This window comes from Leptosomus discolor, chromosome 15 (assembly GCF_034619465.1).
Source record: "Leptosomus discolor isolate bLepDis1 chromosome 15, bLepDis1.hap2, whole genome shotgun sequence".
Taxonomy (NCBI): Eukaryota; Metazoa; Chordata; class Aves; order Leptosomiformes; family Leptosomidae; genus Leptosomus; species Leptosomus discolor.
In genome coordinates, this window is record NC_141405.1 from 10444051 (window position 1) to 10468785 (window position 24735).

At 49.8% G+C, this 24735-nt stretch overlaps 2 pseudogenes; both read left to right on the forward strand.

The window, feature by feature from the left end:
- LOC147414405 (tektin-3-like) lies at positions 1-7048 on the forward strand (annotated as a pseudogene).
- Positions 7049-17288: 10240 nt separating this feature from the next.
- On the forward strand, positions 17289-24336 carry LOC147414406 (tektin-3-like; annotated as a pseudogene).
- The last annotated feature ends 399 nt before the right edge of the window (positions 24337-24735 follow it).

Consider the following 24735-nt stretch of genomic DNA (forward strand, 5'->3'; position numbering starts at 1 on the left):
ATGGAGCTGGTTGGATCTCCCTTAACTGCAACATATGCCCATCCAAGATCAACACCTACCAAGTTTCTGCCTGCCATCAGCACCATGGCTTCAAGCTATAAGAACCGTTTTCCTTACTACCCCTTGCCTCAGAGCTTCAGCCTCCCCCGGATGCCCAGAGCCTACTACAAAGCAGCTGCCATCAACCCAACTTTGGCTCCCTTTTCCAAAAGCTCCCAGGGGTTACCCCCAAGCAAGATGCTTCCTTTTGTTTCCAACAGAACAACCCTCTTCAGCCGGTACACCTCTGACGACTGGTACATGTCCAATCTGACCAACTACAAAGAGTCGGAGACTACCCGGCGCAATGCCGAGTGTCTGAGAGTCGATACCTCCCGTCTGATTCACGATAAATATCAGCAGACAAAGAAGACCCAAGTAGAAAGCACCAAAAACCTGGGAGATCGTGTCCAAGAGATAGAATTTTGGAAGTCAGAGCTCTGCCATGAGCTGGATGAGATGATCGGGGAAACGAACGCACTCACAGACTTGAAGAAAAGACTGGAGAGAGCCTTGGCTGAGACAGAGGCCCCTCGCCAGGTAAGCACCCTGTCCGGTGGGCTGCAAGCTGTAGCCTACTGCTGAAACATCTGCAGCCATTCAGACGCCCAATTAAGTTTCATTGCAGCTCCGTAACGTCTAGAAAGTTTTTATTAAGAGACCATTAGTTAAGTTAGTAATAAACAAATGCCTTGCCATCTGCTGCCTCCCCTATCAGTACGTACTGAGCCCATCAGAACAGTATTTGCTTAACCAAATATTTTTATAAGTGGTACATCCAAAATCCTGGTTTGGGAGACAAAAGCCCATGTCCTCCTACGAGGCTCTGGCGAGGTCAGCCTCAAGCCTGACACAGGTCCCTGCCTTCAGCTGTGGCTGCGCCAGGGACACGTGTGCTCCCCCACGTTGATTTAATGCTGATGTTGCAGCTCGGCTGCTCGTTGTCAGCTAAACCAGCTGCCCTGGGCACTTTTTTTCCCGTGCTGTCGTCTCTGTGCCCACCTACAATTTCATTTCTTACATTACTTGACATGGGGACCATCCCTGTAGGGATTTGCAACCAGCAGTGATGGCATGTCCCCAACAGGTCACTCAGGAGTGCTTGCTTCACCGGGAGAAGAGGATGGGCATTGACCTGGTCCATGATGATGTGGAGAAACAGCTCTTTGTGGTAAGTTTGTCAACACAGATCATGTGTTATTTTTACCTAAACTACTCTGAACAGGTTTTGCAGCCCTGTTCCCTCTCTGGCTCCTTAGTGCCTGTGAGGTGCTAAACTCTTCAAACCCCCAAAACCTGCAGGGCCAGGGGACGACGTTCCCCCACGCAGCAGCGTGCCCACACGGTGTGGGTAAGCCTTGCCCTGCCAGAGGCAGGAATAGCTGAAAACCAGCTGTGTGTTTGTGTAGCCTATCAGGGTCCTCTGTCCCTCTTCAAGGAGCTTGTGGGACTCTCCTGCCTTTCAGAGCCCTGCCGGCACAGGATCTATAAGTATCTGTCACATACATGTGATATATCTCTATATATCTGTGTCACATACATATATATTACGCACACATGCACACACACAGATATGGAGAAGGCAGTGTCTGCCCGACAGCTTGTCTGGTTTTCCCAACTATGTTACTTGGTCTAATAAAAGATATTACATCTACCCCCAGCTTTGCTTTGCTCAGAGCAGCGTGGCCGCAGTAAGACTGTGTGTGCTTAGGCAATGCATTTTATAGCAGTCCTAAAACCGCGCACTCCTGCCTGCCTTTATATAGGCTGCTTTAAATTATGAATAAAAAGCAAACACGATGAGAGCTGGCACAGAAGATGGGATCCTATCGCAGGGTACAACAAAATACAATCACTGCAAAGGCATCGCGAAACTGGGAAGGAAACTGCAGCCCCTGGGACTGTGAAGCCACTGCTCTGTTAGAAGATTTTTTCTTATGAGTCAGGCCCTAAAAAAATTGAAAGATTAGTTTAAGGGTCATGAGATTTTAAGAAAATAATTGGAGCTGGTTATCTCCACAATGGCATTTTGGATTTTAAGTGTTTAGGACATATTTAGGCCATGCTTTTCAGCTGGCTCCTGCAGACAGGAGGGCTTAAAAATTATGGTTTTGGAGCACTAATCACCTGCCTCCAGTAGCTGGGGCTTCACAAACGCGATAGATTTGTGCTGAAGTCAAGTGAGCTGAGAGCAGCACATGCCTTCCTCCGGTGGAGCTGGATGTTTCTTAGAAATGGCTTAGAAAGTTACACCAAACTCAAGTCCGTCTCCTCTTGTCCCAGATGGATGGGATTTCTCCTGGGGAAGAAAACATTTGGGGAGCAAAAAGGGCAGATGCTGATTGGGGATGGGGATGTGTAGCGCTGCTGGTCCAGAGAACCTCTATGCCTGTTCATATCAGGTCAGGATCTGTCCCTGTCTCCTATAGTGGAACTAATCATCACTTGACATTGATGTCAAGATGAGAAAACACTTGGCAACCCACCCTGAAAGTGAAGTGGGAGGCCATGGCTGTGGCCACAGCACCCTCCCATCCCCTCCTGGTCGCTGCGCCCAGGCTCAGCTGCACAAGTGAGCGCTCTGGGGTTGGGGGGCACTTTCTCCACTCCCTGCCAGTTTGCTTTGTCCTTGCTGTGTGCACGGTTGGAGAGGCCTGAGGGGATGAGTGTGACCAGGACAACTGAGCATGGATACTGATGGGGTCATGTTTTGCCTTTGCCCAGGAAGCCGACGTCATCAGATCCTGCCAGGAGAGGATGCAGCAGTACCTGGATAAGGCGAAAGCCCAGCTCGCGTAAGGAGGAGCTCCTTCTCTCATGCTGCATTTGCAGCTGCGATGTGAAACCCCGGCAGACCCCCACCTCTGCCCACACCCTACAGCCGTAAAACCTGGGCAGGCTCCATGGGAAGCGGGCAGTGGCGCCCACAGGAGCACGTAGCTGCCCAGGTGGGAGGAAACCATTCCACCCATACATCCCCACCCATGGCTCTTGTTTGTGTGTTGAAGGTCCAACAGGGCAGCCCAGCATGAGCTGGAGAGGGACCTGGCCAACAAGCAGACAGCCTACCGCATCGACGACAAGTGCCACCACCTGAGGAACACCTCCGATGGCATCAGCTACTTCCGAGGGGTGGAGCGGGTTGACGCCACGTGAGTGCACGCTGGGCAGCACGAGAGCACCGAGCTGTCCCTGGGATGCGCGGTGCCTCGCCCTGGCAGGGAACGGGTTGTCCCCAGCCCACTGTAAAGGCATGTGTCTCTGCATGGCACATCCATCCTGCCTGGAAACACCCATCTTGGAGGGGCCGTTTCTCCCTGCTCACCATAAAGGGAGAACAACCCTCTGCTTTCAGCTGGATGCTGAACACGCAGTGGGTGAAAGCGAGTCCCACCTAATTACACATTATATCAGGGTTCAGAGATCAGCCTGAAAATGAACTCAGCCCAACACCTCTGCACAGCTCATTAAGTTTATGCGTATTTTCAAAGATGTGTCAGTGCTTGCATGAGCGCTCTTGGTTGACGTGACGTCTGGGGGGTTCACCCCTGCATGGAGAGGGCCTGGCAGGGAGCCGAAATGACACAGAAGATAAAGAAATAGAGAGCATGGTCCTGGGATACGGTTCAGCTGCTTTTGGGTGCCAGGAATTCAGCTTCGGCTCTGCAGTAGATGAATGGTGACCTAAACCAGCACTCGCAGAGATATGCGCTAAGTGGCAAAGGGCTGAGGGAATATATCTGCTGCTCACAAGGACGCGTGCAGTTTATGGAGGGGCATAGATTGATTCAATCTTTCTAATATTTGAATAATTATTCACAGCTCAGACATATTGCAAATGAATTGCAAAGGATTGATGCTAAAATTCAGAGGGGGGCAAAATGTGCCGAGAACCAGCATGTTTTAAATGGGGCTTATGTGGTATTTAAGTCTTTTGTTGACCTTGTTCTGGCCTACTGCACAGGCGTGAACTTCATCGTGAATGCACAGACAGGGAAATGAATATTATCTAATGCTTGTTCAGTTTAGTATGAAACTGAGATAAGTTATGAGCAAAATTAATTGACTGCAATCTGCGCGTCGACGTGAAGCTGGGAATCACTTGGCACTTAGATGGCTCGAACGTGTAAATATGAGGTCTGACTAAAATCTTCATTTTTCTGGGGGAATCTTTGCTTTGTCTGGGCTTTCATAAGTACCACAGTTGTCTTCATGAACATGTCATCATTTCATAAGCATATCGAACAAATGGTGTCCAGGTGTTTTACCTTCATGTGGTCAAATTAAGAGCGTAGCTTTAACCTGCATTTAATCCACACTGCTCCCATGGCATGCCTGGCCATGGCCAGCTTCAGCAGCATGGGCTTACTGGAGGCCTCTCCTTCCTCCTCCCCAGGATCTCGGTGCCAGAGTCGTGGGCCAAGTTCTCGGACGACAACATTCTCCTCTCCCAGAGCGAACGGGCGGCCTCCGCCAAGCTGCGGGACAACCTCGAGAACCTGCTGGTGGTGACGGCCAACGAGATGTGGCGCCAGTTCAACAGGGTGAACGTCGCCTTTGCCAACCGCATCGCTGAGACAGCTGACGCCAAGAGCAAGATTCAGACCCACCTGGCCAAGGTAGCCTGAACCCCTCCCTTTCGGTGTGACACCGTCACTTCCCAGTGACACCACTCTCCACACAGACCTGGCCCAAGAAGAGGAACGGTTGCCACAAGGAGCTGGTTATAGTATCATTATCTGTTTGAAATTCCAAGTACTGGGGACATTCTCCTTGGAGCAGGACAAGTTGGCACTGTAACTTCCTCTCAAGGGACCCTTTATTTCCCTAGTGCCCAGCAGCAAAGGGATTTCAAGCAGAAGGTGGAAATGCTGTTTGCATCTCCTGGTAGTTACTTCAGAAGTGCTGGCTGCCCTGCAGAAAGTCTTTGCTGGGCCTCTACTGGGGTGCCTGCCGGGGGGTTTGCAGGCTCCCTTCTCCTCCAAGGACATGCTTTCAGGCTCAGTGCTCCAGGTTTGCTGCATGGTCAGCCGTGTGTTTCCCGCATGGCTCTGCCAAGCAGGGGAAGTGGAGATCAGTGATGGGCACCTGGCTCGGACTGCTGGGTCTCATGGAAAGCTTCCTGAAAAGAGCTTGACACGGTATCGATTAACTGAGCAGAGACTGGGCTTGCAGCTCTGCAGGCTGATGTCACGTCTTTAAATGAGGATCCATTAAAAACTTTCCCTCTATGAGTTGCTATTGATGGATGATCAATTCCTGCAAGCAGTAATTTTGGGTAGCTGGTAATTCAATAGATCCATCACTGCTCCAAAATCTCCTCCGATGTGACAGCAACAGCAAAGAGAGGCTTTTCCTTGAAAAGAAATCTGCTGGATCTGTGCCTTGGCATGTGTCAGAGCGACAGGGGTCTGAGCCCAGGGTCTGCTTATTCAACTTGGTTTTTTCTGCAGATGGACAGGAGAAAAGGGAAATGATGTGGTCACTTGAGAATATATCATTTAATTTATGAATGCGGTTTTTTCATGCCAGACACTGCAGGAAATCTTCCAGATCGAGATGAACATAGAAGCCATCCGAAAAGCCATTAGGGACAATGGGCTAGTGTTAAAAGTGGCTCAGACCCGGCTGGATGAGCGCACGCGGAGACCCAATGTGGAGCTGTGCCGGGACACTGCCCAGCTCCGGTAAGGCAGGACCCAGGGCTGGGAGGGTCCTTGAGGAGTGACTGGTCGTAGCGCTCAGGAGCATCACTGGATGACAAAATTAATCTTTTTTTTTTTTTTTTCCCCAAAGAGTCATTCCATAAGTGCACTGGTATAATCAAGAGCAATGATTAGGTATCCCGGCCTCGGGGTGGTAGAAGAGCTCTGCACCCACGAAGGAGGCTGTACGCCATGGCCGGGTACAGCCTGATACCACCCCGTGAAGGGATGGATTTTTCCCACTTGGGTAAACCTCACCTACTCTCCTGCCTGCTTCCCAGCTGTTGGATGGCTTAGTTTTGCAGTATAAGCCCTTTAATCTCTGACAGGCTTGTGTTGAGAGCACTTAGCTGCTTCCTTTTGGGTCACTGCAAGAAAGGATGCACCATGTGGAGAAGCAGTAAGGGCTGTCCTCACCTCCCCTGAGGACACTGGAAATCCTTTCAAGGACATAGTGAGCCCTTTGGGACTGCACCCCAAGGGGCCGTGGAGGAGCAGGCTGCCCTGAGTGCCCAACAGCACCCCATGTGAGGGGTGAGGCACCCCAAACCTCACCCCTCCTCCTAGGAGCCCTCTGGGAATGACTCCACGTGAAGCTTTTTAGAAGCCATATAAACCCAGCCCTTGCATGCCATTGGGTTTTTCCATCCTCCACTTGTTTCACATTCACTTTTAGCCTCTCCCAGCTCCCCCATTTTGCTGTGTGTGCATCCGTGGGTGTGGGGAGGAACGCTGCACAGGGAGATCCGGGTGGGTGAACCAACAAACCCGCAAAACCAAACAGGAACAGGAAACCACAGCTGCTCATCCCTCTTCTCGGTGGCACAAGCTGCTCCAGGAGATGAGGCTGCACATCGCCGAAGCCTTAGAGCAAACTTAACCATGCCTGCCCACGGAGGTCTGGAGGAGCTCTGCCCTCGCCTTTCCCGTGCATCTGCCAGAAATGAGGGGTTGAGTTACTCCGAGCACACTGAAGGGGGAAATCCTGTCCCCAAGGGGCCCATCACCAACGCCGTGCTAGAAACCACCCCCGTGACGGGACTGTTAATGGGCATTTCTTGCTGTTTTCCAGCCTCGTCAATGAGGTCCATGAAATCAATGAGACGATCCAGAGCCTTCAGCAGCGGCTGAGAGACGCCGAGAACATACTGCAAATGCTGGTGCATGCCAAGTCGATCTTGGAGCATGACCTGGCCACCAAAGCCAACTCGCTGTTCATTGACCAGGAGAAGTGCATGGGGATGCGCAAGACCTTTCCCAACACTGCACGGCTGCTGGGTTACTTTTAGGCTGGGCTCAGCTGAACCCACGCTATCTGTTGCAGGAGTATTCCCAGTTTTGCTAGGACGCATTCCCAGTTTTGCTAAGATGCTTTGAAAATACATGATTAGACTTTCACTTCCTCATGAAAGCCCTGAGTAGAAATTAAACGATCACTTTGTGTGTTACATGGTCTACCAGGATTTTTTATTCCTTTGGTTTTTCACTTTCCGTTGCTTTTCCACAGTGTGCCAGAAAGTAGCTGAAAATATCCTGTATGTGACTGAGAGTAAATCCACCCACAGCGATTCATTCCTACCCTTTCAGTCTGTGATTTTAGGAGAAAAACTCTCATGTCCTCCTCGCTTTGAGCCTGTCTGATGCGGAAAAAGCACAAGGGGAAGTAAAGCTAGTTGTCAGAGTAATTAGCTGTTGACATCTTTAATGTATTTTTAATGGTTCAGGAGAAGAAACACAAACTATCTAGTAAAGCATTACAGTATGTTCTGTTCCTAAACAGAAAAACTTGCATTTTAAGCTGATGTCTAGTGATCATTTTCTTGCTTTTGAAAAATTTTAAATGTCATCTAAAATGTCAGTGCTGGGGTCTTAAAACAAAGAAGTGCTTTTGGCTAGCTAATTGAAGAAAATGCTGCGGTTTTAATCTTGGTGAGTATGGATTGGTTCCTAATTTAACCTCTTGCAAGTAGTTTGTTGGTGGAAGCACCAAAGCACTTTGAAGATAAAGGAACAAATCAGTCCTTAAGTCAGCCACCTCGACTGCCATAGTACCTGCTCTCTGGCTGTAAATTTTACCAAGTGTTTGAATTTTCAGAGGATAAGTCTTTAATCAATCTGAAGTTCAGTGTGACAGTCACTTTGCAAATTGTCCCGTCAGACTCACGTGTCAGACACTCTCGACTCTTTTAACCTAAGCAGAGCTGAGCTCAGCCTAAAGCCTGTAGGCACCAAGAATCCTAAAGGAGCAGAAGTTCAAGTCCCTTCTCTTCCCTCGGGAATCCAGGGCATGGACCTCCTGGCCCAGCGTGGGGACTCTCAGGAGCTGAGAGCATCTTCTCTCGTCTCGTACCCCCAGATGACTCCAGCTCACAGCACAGGTCCAGACAGACCTGCCTGCCCTCCCTGCTCTCCCAGGGGCAGCCCCCGAGAGCTGTAACCTGTGCCAAGGTCCTGCCCTGGCCCCAGCATCTTGGCAGGATCTCTCTTCAGAGCTGCAGCCCTAAACAGGAAGCAATTGTCTATTTTTTTTTTTTCTTTCTTTTTTACTAGCACTTTTGTCTCACAGAGACTAAAGATAGGTTTCCTCTACTTTGTGTGTATCTTGGAGCCAGAGTCTGTCGGAGACAGCAGCCACCCTTTCTAAAGAGACGATATAACCGCAAGCAAGAAAAACTGTCCAGCTCATCGCACCTTCCCTTTCTGCACTTATCTCCCTCCCCAAAATAAGCCGATGGCATGCTGAACTCATAGGGACTTCCAGTTTTTGTTGGCACCCTCGCTAGCCTTTGTGCTGCTTTGAGCTGTTACTCTCCCTGTGTTCCTTTACTGAAAGCTTTCATAAACCCTGGTGATTTTGGCTGCTCGGCTGTTTTGAAGCCCCGCTCCAGATGGCTGGTTTTCAGGCAGAGCTGCCTGTTTTCTGTTTTGAGAATTGGGTCCCGTGAATTGTCTCGAGCTGAGCGCTGGGAAACGGAGGCACCCCAGTCCCTTTCTGAAAGACTCATGCTTTTAAGTGACTTGAGCGAAATCCTGGCATCAGCGACAGCTTCACATTCATTTCATTTCCACCTTCATTTTTGAGTCACATAAAAAGATACCTGAGCTCTGTTGTACTATGAGGGCACACCAATATCAGCACCCAAACTCTCCTATTTTCTCCAATTTTGCTTTCAGAGTCCCCCATCTTTCCCCCTAGCCCAACTCCTTTAAGGCTTTCTCCTAATTGACAGTGTTTATGTGGTGTTGCAATTATCCAGCTCTAAATTTTATCTTCCCGTCCTACCCTCTTGATGCTTCTTTACACAAGATAGGCTGTGGGAGCGTAGCTCGCTGAAAACAGGCATGGAATGCTAGAGGGCCTGCACAAGGAAAACTCTGTTGAACAGTTTGTCTAAGCTAACATAGTAGGCCTCAAGGACGCTTCGACCTTGAGGGTCAGAATAGAAGAATTAGAAGCTAACATCCATATGAGGCGGAACGCATTAGTATTAATAGTAAAGTGATAGGTAGAAGCAGATGACTGATGTATGTATAGCACAATTGGAGTTTATGAAAAACTGCAAGTCATGATGACTTTGGAAAATTATGCTATATAAGAAAGTGCATCTGCACAATAAAAGGAGTTTCCTGATATAACTCGTATTGAGTCTTTTGTGGATTCTCCAACTCCCGTCTCCGCAATTGGCAACGCATTTCTTTCCTCCATTTGAGCCATGACCAGAGGAATTTCAGTTGCAGCTTCTCTAATTTCTTTCACAAATACTTTCCCCTTTCCTGCAGCAGATTTCCCAGACATTAGAGAATTCCCAGGTCCCTTTGGGCTTTGATTCTCTCCATGCCAGTTTTCCGTAAGTTGACAATATTGATGTTACTTCTGGTAGCTGACACTCTAAAATCTCCCTCAAGCAATTTAGTCATCTAACCCTATGTGTGCTTCAGTTTGAGTCTGTTTTTTCCCCCTCTCACAGTGTGTCCTATGCCCATCCCATGGCAGGAGCCAGCCCTGCCACAAAACTCCTGTAAAATGGGTCTCTAGGGAGAGGGTTTGGGGTGAAATTCTAACAGACACATGGCTTGTGGCAGGGTCTCCTGCACAGGGATGGATTTTCCTCCCATGACTGAGCTGCTGGTGAGTAAAGCTGCTCGGTTCAGTCACTGCAGGGTTGGTTTTGGGGTTGTAGCCAAGCAGCCTTTATCTTTGACGTACACCAGGTGCATTAAACCACTGTCCTGCCTTCCTGCTTCTGATGCATGAGATGCTTTTGCTTTCGTATCATTAAATGATTTGCTTTCATAGATCACTTCTATATAGCATCCCCGGCTGCCTCAGCTGCCTTTCTGCACTGATGTGATGTTTCCTTTCTTTAAATGCCTTCAGTCCGAAGAACGACGTGCCCGCTTTTATCGCTCTTTATTGCTGCTTTATTGCTGGCTTTATCAGCCAAGTTGCTAGGAAAGTTAGTTTGTGGAAATTCCTTTGCCTCCCACAGCTATATTCCCACCCTCCTGCATCATTCCAACAGACCCTGCAAAGCTGGGCTTGTAAACTAATTGTTTACTGACTGGAGGAAAGAAAATAAATTAATAAAATCAGGACAGCGTTGCTTCATGCAAGGGAAGCTTCATGTTGGTGCAGGACCCAGTTGAACAGTTGAGGCCAGTCCATCAAGAGGCTATTTAGAAAAGAGGCTTGGGTGCTCTGTTGTCCAAGAAGGGAAAAATCATTGAATGTCCTGCAGAATTCTGATAGGAATTTGGGTGAAATGAATGCTTGCCAAAAACCATGTTAACAGTGTATTGCATAACTAATGCAGATTATTATGCTCGAGGGAAACAGACTTCCCAAAACGGCATCAGCAGTCAGAAAAAAAACCAAAACAAACTCATTGCGATTATTTAAAAAAAAAAAAAAAAAAAAAGGAGAGAGAGAAAACTGGCAAAATTCTGAGGAAAATTTTGGCAGTATAGGACCATAGAAATGGCTGTGCTGGCTCAGATCAAAGTCCAGAAAGCTCCAGATTCAGCCTCTGACAGAGCCAACAGGAGACGCTTAGATAAAAGCACCAGAGCAAGGCAAGCACCCTGTGATACTTTCCCAGTCTACTTTCCCAGCTTCCAGCAATTAGTATCTCAAGGACTTCCTGAGCTGACAGGGCTGTCTTTGAATTTAATATCCCCCGATGGATTTGTTTCACAGGGTCTTGTTCCAGTTGTTCTTCGAGCCCGTGCAGACTTGCAGCATCCACTGTGTCCCTCAGTGGGGAGCTGCAGGGGATGGAGTATCATCACCCTCGGGGCATCGGCAGCCGCTTTTGGCACCCTGGAGGAGATTAAAAAAGGGCTCAGGCCTTGGACCGCTGAAGCCAAAAGTGTAAAACTCAATAGCTCGGACAAAAATGTGGCTCAAAGCTGTTTTAGATCTGTGTCCTCTGTAGGTTCAACACAGGAGATCACAGCGGGTTGGCTCCTCTTATATGCTGTCAGCATGCAGGAGATGAGCGCGAATCACAATTTCTGAAAGTATCTGAATATGTTCTGACACAGTCATGTCCCCGCCAGGAAGCTTGGTTGGGATTTTTTTGGTTTTGGAGTCAGTGGGTGAATGTTGGTTTCGTTGAAGCCAGTGGGCTTTTCTCCAGTGCTTTCAGTCTGACTCTATCAGTGACGACAACTGGCTTAGAGTCGAAAGTAAAAAGTTGGATGAAGTCGGGTTTTGGGCATGAACGCAGACAGGACTAAAATATTTTAGAAATTTTTCTTGGTTTGGTGGAAAAGAAATGGCAGGAAAAGTAAGTCAATGTCTCCAAGATGTATTAGACCTCTTGTTTTAGAAGTTTGCTGAAGTTAAATGTCTCCCCTTCTGTTTTTCTTCTGCTTGAAATGGCTTTTCAGATAGCCATTCCACCAGTTTTATCAGAAAAGGTACAAGACCACTCTTTCAGTGCATTTTGATCCAAACGGCGTTTTACGCTGGAGAAAAGGCCCATTCCTCTCACAGCCCTGCTGCGTGGTAGCCGTGAGGCTCAGTAACCCGCAGCAGCACCCCTTCCTGGGGCATGCGTCTGCCTCCTCCCCGGCCGCCTGGCTGAGACCCAGCCGCGCTCGGTGCACATCCCTCCGTGTGCTGGGGAAAGGGCAAGAGCCTGGCAGCCCTCTGAGCTCTGCTCTCGCTGCCAGCTGGGGGCCAGCTCTCAAAGTGGAGAGCATTCCCCCAGCCCTTCAGCTGGAAATACTTATTTAGTAGTTATTTTCTCTCTGGGTGTGTGTATTTTTATATATTTTTATTTGTTTGTTTGTTTGTTTGGAGGAGCATTATAGGTTCTCCATAAAATGTGAGTCAAACCATATATTGCTCTCCTTACTTCCCTAGTCGCACAGTTGTCTGAAACGAGGATTTTTTTCCCCGTTGTTCTGTCCCCAGCCCCACGTGAGCTGCGGGCTCGCTGATGGCAACGCAGGTTTCTGCCCCTTCCCCTTTGCATTTCAAATCCTCCATTGCTAGTGGTCTGAATCAACAGGGTAGGGAAGAGGACGGAAATCCCTAAAATTGTGATGACAGAGCAAAGTCTTGGGGTTAAACAAGTTCATCCCCAAGAAAATCTTGTCTTTTTGTGTAGTTTGAAAATGCTTTTTTGAAGAGTGGTTTCATTCACCCGGCCCGGGGAAGGGGATGGTGTAGTGTATGCTGGACCGATGGTGGCAGAGCCCGTGATGGGCTGGTTCAGGTGATGCCGCAGACACAGGTAAATGAGGCTTAGACCCTTCTCAGCAAAGTCATCAAAGTCCACCACTGCCTTGTCAGACTAGCATCTGAGCTAAAGTGATATAAACCCCACTTTCCCTCCTGAATTATCATTATTTTATTCTAGAAATTCAAGCTGAAGCATTGTAAGAGTTTTAAGTTATCCCACGGAATAGATTCAAAGTGAGAAATCCACATTTTTTTACCCAGTGTTTACACAACCTGTCAATCTTACAGTATTCTCAGCACAGCCTGTGGCAAATCTTGTTTGTACACAAAATATTTTTCAAATTTATCGTGGCGCCTGCTTTTATTTAGGCGGTGATGACCACTGCCAGCCACACTCGTATGGAGGCTGAGCTGGGGCAGCTGGGCAGCTTTCGAGCCCCTTGATGGGGAGCACTGTGCAATTCCCTGGCCTGTGCCGGGTCGGGCGGCAGCGACGTCTCTCCAGCAAAACCCCAAGGGCTCTGCTGTGGCCATCCTCACTTTCTCCTCTCCTGGCCCGGACAGTCGCCATCCGGCACCTCCTGCTTTCCCTGCAGTGCTCTCACGTGAGCTCCCTGGAGCAGCACGGCCCCCTGTCCCGAGAGCTGCCATGAGAGCACGTGCTCAGCAGATGTTTTTCCAAGGCCCTGCTCTGTTAAGTTGATGCACCTTTCCAAGAAAAGAAGTGTCTGAGGAGCACGGGAGTGATGTGCTCTTCTCCCTGGGTTTCCTCCACAGTTTCTAATCCACAACTCTCAGCCAAAATAGGCTTTGTTACCCGCAGGCTACTCTTTTCCCTGATTTGAGTTTCAGATATTTCTCTGGTGCTTAAAAAGCTGCTTTTGGCACCCTTTTCAGAACTGGAGCCGAGGTGGTTTTGCTCTCCCACCTTCACGGAGGAGCTCGGGTGCAGTTATGTGACCCCCACGCCTCCCGCCTGCCTTTCACCACTGTGCATCTCCCCGCTCTGCTTTTGGGGAACGGGTCAGGTAATTTGTCCAGAGACACAGCAGCCCAGATCACAGACCTACAAACCCGAATCAGAAGATCGCCTCTAACGGCAGGCTAGATCGCAGCCCTTGGGGACAAGACCCTTCTCGCTCTGTGTTTGCACAGCCCAGAGCGTGACGCCATCAGCACTACCAGGGTCCTCCCGTTTCAGTGCCTGTTCTCAGGCTAAAGCCTGAAATAACTGGGGAAGGACCCTCTCCAGGAATCATCCCTGATGTCGCTGCGTGACTGGTGTGTGATGCCCTGATGCTGCATGAGGCTGTGTCATGGTGGAGCTCCTGGGGACACTGTGCATCTTCTCACCTGGGGTGCCAGCGCCTGGTGCACCCACCCGCCCCAGTGGAGCCTCTGCTGGGCCACGGGCTGGCCCAGGAACACCAGTGCAGGCACTGGGTTGCCCATGAGGGCACTACTTTGCCCATCAGGAGCACTGGGTGGCACACGGTTGCCCATGGGTGGCACTAGGATGCCCAACGGCTGTACTGGGTTGCCCGTTGATGGCACCGGGGGTTGTCCAGGGACAGGATCAGGTTGTCCAGCAAAGGCAGTAGGTTGCATAGAGTCTGCACTAAGTTGCCCAGGAGTGGCACTGGGTTGCCCACTGAGGGCAGTGAGTTCATAGGATCATAGAATCACAGAATGGTTTGGGTTGGAAGGGACCTCAAAGATCATCTTGTTCCAACCCCCCTGCCATGGGCAGGGACACCTCCCACCAGACCAGGTTGCTCAAGGCTCCATCCAGCCTGGCCTTGAGCACTGCCAGGGATGGAGGATCATAGAATATCTCAAGTTAGAAGGGACCCATAAGGATCAGCGAGTCCAACTCCCTGCTCCTTGCAGGACTACCTAAAACTAAACCCCATGACTGAGAGCATTGTCCAGCTGCTCAACACTTGCCCAACAGCTGCACCTGCTTGCCCAGGGGCTGCACAAAGCTGCCCAGCGAGAGCGGTAGGTTGCCCAGGGCAGGAACTAGGGTGCCATACGAGGGTATTTTCTTGCCCAGGGCTGGCCCTGGGTTGCCCATCGAGAGCGCTGTGTTGCCCGAGGGCTGCATCAGGTTGCCATGGCAGCTGCAGGGAGTCGGCCCGGGCAACACCCGGTCACCCGCTTCTTATGTCACTGACGGCACCGGGGACGCTGCAGTGCCTGGCAGAGCTGCCACCGAGCCTGGCAGCACAGCAGTGAGCAGCAGCCCCCGGGGCACCCTCAAGCCTCCGCAGTGCACCCCGCATCCAAGCAGCTAAGGGTGAGCAAGGGGAGGACTAAAAAAGCAGAGATATTTCTCCTGATCTTCTGCATTATCTCTTATGTCGCCTAAGTGTACCCCAGCTAGGTGGTTGGAGGCTCCCGTGGTGTGTCTGTGTTCAGGGGTGGCAGAAAGTAGCACCCTGGGATGACTTATCCCAAGAGGGTGCAGGGACATTTATTTCAGCTGGAAATGCAGGGGAAAGTAACCCTGGTCCATTCCCAAGTTCTTAAATATGTGTCTGTCAGTGGCTGAAAGGGAATAATTTATTTGCAGGGGTAGGAGCCAGGGAAGCAGTCTCCCACTCTCGGAATGCTGTTTCTCACGTATAAATAAGTGGCACGGAGTTAAGGAAAGTGCAGTCGCCTGTCCCTAGCAGGGACAAAAGGGCTGAAGTGACTGGTTTGTGGGAACCGACACACACAGTGGTTTTTGTTGGACCTGAGCACAGACGTTTCATCCTCAGCTCTGCCAAACTGGCTCGGAGGGTTGTGTTTGTGAAAGTTTTTCTGCTAAATTTGAGGGTGTGAGTTTCCCGCTGCCTATCCCACAGCCTCTTCAGCCAGGCTGGATCCTGGGGCGAGACTCGGTGCCCACAGCTATGCTGCTCTCAAGTCAGGTACTGGGGCAGCCCATGCCAGCATGGCCAAAATTGCTCAAGGCTTGCAAATACTGTCCTCAAAGTTCAGTGATTTCCCAGCTGCGGGCTGTACACTTTTGCCCTCTGACTCATCCCTATTTTTCTCCGATTTGCCCGAACTGAAGGTCCTGTTATTCTCCGGTATTCGCCGTTCTCTAATTTAATAGCTGCATTCTGAGACATTGTTCATCTGAATGCACCAAACTGCTACAGGCACAGGTGACGCAAGAAGTCTCTTAGGTCACCTGTCCCCATAGCTAGATGTTGGAAAACGTGCAGTTTAATGAGTCAATGGGCTGCGAGCGTCCGGCATGAAGGAGGGTTACCCTCGGTGTACAGCAACAGCAGCTCCCAGGCAGAGCCTGCCTGTCTCCGTGTGCCTCCCATCCATCGCCTTTTAAGCCTTTAGGAAGGAAAGTAGGAAACTGTGACTCCTTCGTCCTGCCCTTGTGTAGAGAGAGGCATTCTTTGTTGCAGAGGTGACTAAAATGAAAGAAACTCTCTTTCCCAAGGGTTTAATGATTTTAAAAATAAGGCAGTCTCTCTCAGCTCGCCTACACATGCAAAGTGATTAGGGTAGCCCAGGAGGAGCAATTAAACCTCTAGCCACGTGATCGCTTCTGTCGATGCTTTGTTCTAGAATAAAAGTGAGTTTATTTCATGCAAACATCCCATTTTTAAAGGAATAAAGTTGATTTCATGCTGTGACAAATAGGATTTAGCACATGCTTCAGGTCAATCTCCCCTCCCACCCAGGGATCTTGTTGTAGCACACCAGCGTCCCAATCTTTCACTGCGGCTCCGAGCCAGGCTGGGAGCAGTGGGGATGGGATGGTGTTAGGGGAAGGACACATCCCTGCAACACAGCACCTGGCTACAACAGCTATAGGGACTTATTCTGCCCGTGGGTGACACCTGTAACCATACAGAAACTTCACACCGAGCACAGCATACCCTCCTGAGTGTTTGTCCTTAGATGAGGTGTGTCAGGTACATTCGGTGGCCCCTCTGCATTATATTTCTGATAAAATTGACTGATAACCTTAATCTGAAAAGAGCAATGGCACCCACATGCCTTACACAGTTATTGGTAGCAAAATCTTCCTGTGTGACTCTTCCCCTTAGGGTTACTGCAAGGCTGGTGTTTACGAGCTGCTCTGAAAAGACTTTGTGGGATATCTCCTTTCCAAGTGCATTTGTTTTACAGCAGGTGAGCCAGAGATGTTTTTCTTCCTTTGCAAGTCCAGAGATGGCTGTTCTTTTTAGGTTGAAATGGGGGGGGGTGGGGTGGGGTGGGTGCAGGGGTGGGGTGAAATTTGGATATAGTCCAAATTTAAGCAAAGCTCAGCTCACCTGCGGACACCTCACTCAAGCTTTTACTGCAAGTGAAAATAGAGATGATGAGGATGGATTCCCTCACCCACAAACCGCGCTGGGTTGGTAGCAGCTGTGCATCCAAAGCTATCACGGCTGGTAATGGAACTTTTAAAGAGGAAATTACAGCAGGAATACTATAAGATCAGCAAAAACGCTGGCCAAAAGAAACAAATGAACATCAGAGAATCAGCAACTACAGTTTCATTGGACGGACAGACAAAATGAAGGCACAGTATCTGTCATTCTCCTTAGTAGCCATGATTTGTTTCTCTCTACATTCCAAGACCTGATGAGAGATACTGACAACAAAGTAAAATCCTTATATATAAAAATGCTTGGGATGCTGTCAGAAGGGATTTGCTTTCAAGAGTTTTAGGCCTGTCCAGGCGATGTGTGGGTGCTGTGTGCATCGCTCTTCGTATTTTAAGTTGCGTGTGTCGCTGTAAGAAGTAGCGCAAGTGCAGGAGCTTACTGAGTGAGGTTGTCTTCTTCTGTCTCCTTTGTGCAGGACACATACCTGAATAGCGGCGTTCAAGAATGGAGCTGGTTGGATCTCCCTTAACTGCAACATATGCCCATCCAAGATCAACACCTACCAAGTTTCTGCCTGCCATCAGCACCATGGCTTCAAGCTATAAGAACCGTTTTCCTTACTACCCCTTGCCTCAGAGCTTCAGCCTCCCCCGGATGCCCAGAGCCTACTACAAAGCAGCTGCCATCAACCCAACTTTGGCTCCCTTTTCCAAAAGCTCCCAGGGGTTACCCCCAAGCAAGATGCTTCCTTTTGTTTCCAACAGAACAACCCTCTTCAGCCGGTACACCTCTGACGACTGGTACATGTCCAATCTGACCAACTACAAAGAGTCGGAGACTACCCGGCGCAATGCCGAGTGTCTGAGAGTCGATACCTCCCGTCTGATTCACGATAAATATCAGCAGACAAAGAAGACCCAAGTAGAAAGCACCAAAAACCTGGGAGATCGTGTCCAAGAGATAGAATTTTGGAAGTCAGAGCTCTGCCATGAGCTGGATGAGATGATCGGGGAAACGAACGCACTCACAGACTTGAAGAAAAGACTGGAGAGAGCCTTGGCTGAGACAGAGGCCCCTCTCCAGGTAAGCACCCTGTCCGGTGGGCTGCAAGCTGTAGCCTACTGCTGAAACATCTGCAGCCATTCAGACGCCCAATTAAGTTTCATTGCAGCTCCGTAACGTCTAGAAAGTTTTTATTAAGAGACCATTAGTTAAGTTAGTAATAAACAAATGCCTTGCCATCTGCTGCCTCCCCTATCAGTACGTACTGAGCCCATCAGAACAGTATTTGCTTAACCAAATATTTTTATAAGTGGTACATCCAAAATCCTGGTTTGGGAGACAAAAGCCCATGTCCTCCTACGAGGCTCTGGCGAGGTCAGCCTCAAGCCTGACACAGGTCCCTGCCTTCAGCTGTGGCTGCGCCAGGGACACGTGTGCTCCCCCACGTTGATTTAATGCTGATGTTGCAGCTCGGCTGCTCGTTGTCAGCTAAACCAGCTGCCCTGGGCACTTTTTTTCCCGTGCTGTCGTCTCTGTGCCCACCTACAATTTCATTTCTTACATTACTTGACATGGGGACCATCCCTGTAGGGATTTGCAACCAGCAGTGATGGCATGTCCCCAACAGGTCACTCAGGAGTGCTTGCTTCACCGGGAGAAGAGGATGGGCATTGACCTGGTCCATGATGATGTGGAGAAACAGCTCTTTGTGGTAAGTTTGTCAACACAGATCATGTGTTATTTTTACCTAAACTACTCTGAACAGGTTTTGCAGCCCTGTTCCCTCTCTGGCTCCTTAGTGCCTGTGAGGTGCTAAACTCTTCAAACCCCCAAAACCTGCAGGGCCAGGGGACGACGTTCCCCCACGCAGCAGCGTGCCCACACGGTGTGGGTAAGACTTGCCCTGCCAGAGGCAGGAATAGCTGAAAACCAGCTGTGTGTTTGTGTAGCCTATCAGGGTCCTCTGTCCCTCTTCAAGGAGCTTGTGGGACTCTCCTGCCTTTCAGAGCCCTGCCGGCACAGGATCTATAAGTATCTGTCACATACATGTGATATATCTCTATATATCTGTGTCACATACATATATATTACGCACACATGCACACACACAGATATGGAGAAGGCAGTGTCTGCCCGACAGCTTGTCTGGTTTTCCCAACTATGTTACTTGGTCTAATAAAAGATATTACATCTACCCCCAGCTTTGCTTTGCTCAGAGCAGCGTGGCCGCAGTAAGACTGTGTGTGCTTAGGCAATGCATTTTATAGCAGTCCTAAAACCGCGCACTCCTGCCTGCCTTTATATAGGCTGCTTTAAATTATGAATAAAAAGCAAACACGATGAGAGCTGGCACAGAAGATGGGATCCTATCGCAGGGTACAACAAAATACAATCACTGCAAAGGCATCGCGAAACTGGGAAGGAAACTGCAGCCCCTGGGACTGTGAAGCCACTGCTCTGTTAGAAGATTTTTTCTTATGAGTCAGGCCCTAAAAAAATTGAAAGATTAGTTTAAGGGTCATGAGATTTTAAGAAAATAATTGGAGCTGGTTATCTCCATAATGGCATTTTGGATTTTAAGTGTTTCGGACATATTTAGGCCATGCTTTTCAGCTGGCTCCTGCAGACAGGAGGGCTTAAAAATTATGGTTTTGGAGCACTAATCACCTGCCTCCAGTAGCTGGGGCTTCACAAACGCGATAGATTTGTGCTGAAGTCAAGTGAGCTGAGAGCAGCACATGCCTTCCTCCGGTGGAGCTGGATGTTTCTTAGAAATGGCTTAGAAAGTTACACCAAACTCAAGTCCGTCTCCTCTTGTCCCAGATGGATGGGATTTCTCCTGGGGAAGAAAACATTTGGGGAGCAAAAAGGGCAGATGCTGATTGGGGATGGGGATGTGTAGCGCTGCTGGTCCAGAGAACCTCTATGCCTGTTCATATCAGGTCAGGATCTGTCCCTGTCTCCTATAGTGGAACTAATCATCACTTGACATTGATGTCAAGATGAGAAAACACTTGGCAACCCACCCTGAAAGTGAAGTGGGAGGCCATGGCTGTGGCCACAGCACCCTCCCATCCCCTCCTGGTCGCTGCGCCCAGGCTCAGCTGCACAAGTGAGCGCTCTGGGGTTGGGGGGCACTTTCTCCACTCCCTGCCAGTTTGCTTTGTCCTTGCTGTGTGCACGGTTGGAGAGGCCTGAGGGGATGAGTGTGACCAGGACAACTGAGCATGGATACTGATGGGGTCATGTTTTGCCTTTGCCCAGGAAGCCGACGTCATCAGATCCTGCCAGGAGAGGATGCAGCAGTACCTGGATAAGGCGAAAGCCCAGCTCGCGTAAGGAGGAGCTCCTTCTCTCATGCTGCATTTGCAGCTGCGATGTGAAACCCCGGCAGACCCCCACCTCTGCCCACACCCTACAGCCGTAAAACCTGGGCAGGCTCCATGGGAAGCGGGCAGTGGCGCCCACAGGAGCACGTAGCTGCCCAGGTGGGAGGAAACCATTCCACCCATACATCCCCACCCATGGCTCTTGTTTGTGTGTTGAAGGTCCAACAGGGCAGCCCAGCATGAGCTGGAGAGGGACCTGGCCAACAAGCAGACAGCCTACCGCATCGACGACAAGTGCCACCACCTGAGGAACACCTCCGATGGCATCAGCTACTTCCGAGGGGTGGAGCGGGTTGACGCCACGTGAGTGCACGCTGGGCAGCACGAGAGCACCGAGCGGTCCCTGGGATGCGCGGTGCCTCGCCCTGGCAGGGAACGGGTTGTCCCCAGCCCACTGTAAAGGCATGTGTCTCTGCATGGCACATCCATCCTGCCTGGAAACACCCATCTTGGAGGGGCCGTTTCTCCCTGCTCACCATAAAGGGAGAACAACCCTCTGCTTTCAGCTGGATGCTGAACACGCAGTGGGTGAAAGCGAGTCCCACCTAATTACACATTATATCAGGGTTCAGAGATCAGCCTGAAAATGAACTCAGCCCAACACCTCTGCACAGCTCATTAAGTTTATGCGTATTTTCAAAGATGTGTCAGTGCTTGCATGAGCGCTCTTGGTTGACGTGACGTCTGGGGGGTTCACCCCTGCATGGAGAGGGCCTGGCAGGGAGCCGAAATGACACAGAAGATAAAGAAATAGAGAGCATGGTCCTGGGATACGGTTCAGCTGCTTTTGGGTGCCAGGAATTCAGCTTCGGCTCTGCAGTAGATGAATGGTGACCTAAACCAGCACTCGCAGAGATATGCGCTAAGTGGCAAAGGGCTGAGGGAATATATCTGCTGCTCACAAGGACGCGTGCAGTTTATGGAGGGGCATAGATTGATTCAATCTTTCTAATATTTGAATAATTATTCACAGCTCAGACATATTGCAAATGAATTGCAAAGGATTGATGCTAAAATTCAGAGGGGGGCAAAATGTGCCGAGAACCAGCATGTTTTAAATGGGGCTTATGTGGTATTTAAGTCTTTTGTTGACCTTGTTCTGGCCTACTGCACAGGCGTGAACTTCATCGTGAATGCACAGACAGGGAAATGAATATTATCTAATGCTTGTTCAGTTTAGTATGAAACTGAGATAAGTTATGAGCAAAATTAATTGACTGCAATCTGCGCGTCGACGTGAAGCTGGGAATCACTTGGCACTTAGATGGCTCGAACGTGTAAATATGAGGTCTGACTAAAATCTTCATTTTTCTGGGGGAATCTTTGCTTTGTCTGGGCTTTCATAAGTACCACAGTTGTCTTCATGAACATGTCATCATTTCATAAGCATATCGAACAAATGGTGTCCAGGTGTTTTACCTTCATGTGGTCAAATTAAGAGCGTAGCTTTAACCTGCATTTAATCCACACCGCTCCCATGGCATGCCTGGCCATGGCCAGCTTCAGCAGCATGGGCTTACTGGAGGCCTCTCCTTCCTCCTCCCCAGGATCTCGGTGCCAGAGTCGTGGGCCAAGTTCTCGGACGACAACATTCTCCTCTCCCAGAGCGAACGGGCGGCCTCCGCCAAGCTGCGGGACAACCTCGAGAACCTGCTGGTGGTGACGGCCAACGAGATGTGGCGCCAGTTCAACAGGGTGAACGTCGCCTTTGCCAACCGCATCGCTGAGACAGCTGACGCCAAGAGCAAGATTCAGACCCACCTGGCCAAGGTAGCCTGAACCCCTCCCTTTCGGTGTGACACCGTCACTTCCCAGTGACACCACTCTCCACACAGACCTGGCCCAAGAAGAGGAATGGTTGCTACAAGGAGCTGGTTATAGTATCATTATCTGTTTGAAATTCCAAGTACTGGGGACATTCTCCTTGGAGCAGGACAAGTTGGCACTGTAACTTCCTCTCAAGGGACCCTTTATTTCCCTAGTGCCCAGCAGCAAAGGGATTTCAAGCAGAAGGTGGAAATGCTGTTTGCATCTCCTGGTAGTTACTTCAGAAGTGCTGGCTGCCCTGCAGAAAGTCTTTGCTGGGCCTCTACTGGGGTGCCTGCCGGGGGGTTTGCAGGCTCCCTTCTCCTCCAAGGACATGCTTTCAGGCTCAGTGCTCCAGGTTTGCTGCATGGTCAGCCGTGTGTTTCCCGCATGGCTCTGCCAAGCAGGGTAAGTGGAGATCAGTGATGGGCACCTGGCTCGGACTGCTGGGTCTCATGGAAAGCTTCCTGAAAAGAGCTTGACACGGTATCGATTAACTGAGCAGAGACTGGGCTTGCAGCTCTGCAGGCTGATGTCACGTCTTTAAATGAGGATCCATTAAAAACTTTCCCTCTATGAGTTGCTATTGATGGATGATCAATTCCTGCAAGCAGTAATTTTGGGTAGCTGGTAATTCAATAGATCCATCACTGCTCCAAAATCTCCTCCGATGTGACAGTAACAGCAAAGAGAGGCTTTTCCTTGAAAAGAAATCTGCTGGATCTGTGCCTTGGCATGTGTCAGAGCGACAGGGGTCTGAGCCCAGGGTCTGCTTATTCAACTTGGTTTTTTCTGCAGATGGACAGGAGAAAAGGGAAATGATGTGGTCACTTGAGAATATATCATTTAATTTATGAATGCGGTTTTTTCATGCCAGACACTGCAGGAAATCTTCCAGATCGAGATGAACATAGAAGCCATCCGAAAAGCCATTAGGGACAATGGGCTAGTGTTAAAAGTGGCTCAGACCCGGCTGGATGAGCGCACGCGGAGACCCAATGTGGAGCTGTGCCGGGACACTGCCCAGCTCCGGTAAGGCAGGACCCAGGGCTGGGAGGGTCCTTGAGGAGTGACTGGTCGTAGCGCTCAGGAGCATCACTGGATGACAAAATTAATCTTTTTTTTTTTTTTTTCCCCAAAGAGTCATTCCATAAGTGCACTGGTATAATCAAGAGCAATGATTAGGTATCCCGGCCTCGGGGTGGTAGAAGAGCTCTGCACCCACGAAGGAGGCTGTACGCCATGGCCGGGTACAGCCTGATACCACCCTGTGAAGGGATGGATTTTTCCCACTTGGGTAAACCTCACCTACTCTCCTGCCTGCTTCCCAGCTGTTGGATGGCTTAGTTTTGCAGTATAAGCCCTTTAATCTCTGACAGGCTTGTGTTGAGAGCACTTAGCTGCTTCCTTTTGGGTCACTGCAAGAAAGGATGCACCATGTGGAGAAGCAGTAAGGGCTGTCCTCACCTCCCCTGAGGACACTGGAAATCCTTTCAAGGACATAGTGAGCCCTTTGGGACTGCACCCCAAGGGGCCGTGGAGGAGCAGGCTGCCCTGAGTGCCCAACAGCACCCCATGTGAGGGGTGAGGCACCCCAAACCTCACCCCTCCTCCTAGGAGCCCTCTGGGAATGACTCCACGTGAAGCTTTTTAGAAGCCATATAAACCCAGCCCTTGCATGCCATTGGGTTTTTCCATCCTCCACTTGTTTCACATTCACTTTTAGCCTCTCCCAGCTCCCCCATTTTGCTGTGTGTGCATCCGTGGGTGTGGGGAGGAACGCTGCACAGGGAAATCCGGGTGGGTGAACCAACAAACCCGCAAAACCAAACAGGAACAGGAAACCACAGCTGCTCTTCCCTCTTCTCGGTGGCACAAGCTGCTCCAGGAGATGAGGCTGCACATCGCCGAAGCCTTAGAGCAAACTTAACCATGCCTGCCCACGGAGGTCTGGAGGAGCTCTGCCCTCGCCTTTCCCGTGCATCTGCCAGAAATGAGGGGTTGAGTTACTCCGAGCACACTGAAGGGGGAAATCCTGTCCCCAAGGGGCCCATCACCAACGCCGTGCTAGAAACCACCCCCGTGACGGGACTGTTAATGGGCATTTCTTGCTGTTTTCCAGCCTCGTCAATGAGGTCCATGAAATCAATGAGACGATCCAGAGCCTTCAGCAGCGGCTGAGAGACGCCGAGAACATACTGCAAATGCTGGTGCATGCCAAGTCGATCTTGGAGCATGACCTGGCCACCAAAGCCAACTCGCTGTTCATTGACCAGGAGAAGTGCATGGGGATGCGCAAGACCTTTCCCAACACTGCACGGCTGCTGGGTTACTTTTAGGCTGGGCTCAGCTGAACCCACGCTATCTGTTGCAGGAGTATTCCCAGTTTTGCTAGGACGCATTCCCAGTTTTGCTAAGATGCTTTGAAAATACATGATTAGACTTTCACTTCCTCATGAAAGCCCTGAGTAGAAATTAAACGATCACTTTGTGTGTTACATGGTCTACCAGGATTTTTTATTCCTTTGGTTTTTCACTTTCCGTTGCTTTTCCACAGTGTGCCAGAAAGTAGCTGAAAATATCCTGTATGTGACTGAGAGTAAATCCACCCACAGCGATTCATTCCTACCCTTTCAGTCTGTGATTTTAGGAGAAAAACTCTCATGTCCTCCTCGCTTTGAGCCTGTCTGATGCGGAAAAAGCACAAGGGGAAGTAAAGCTAGTTGTCAGAGTAATTAGCTGTTGACATCTTT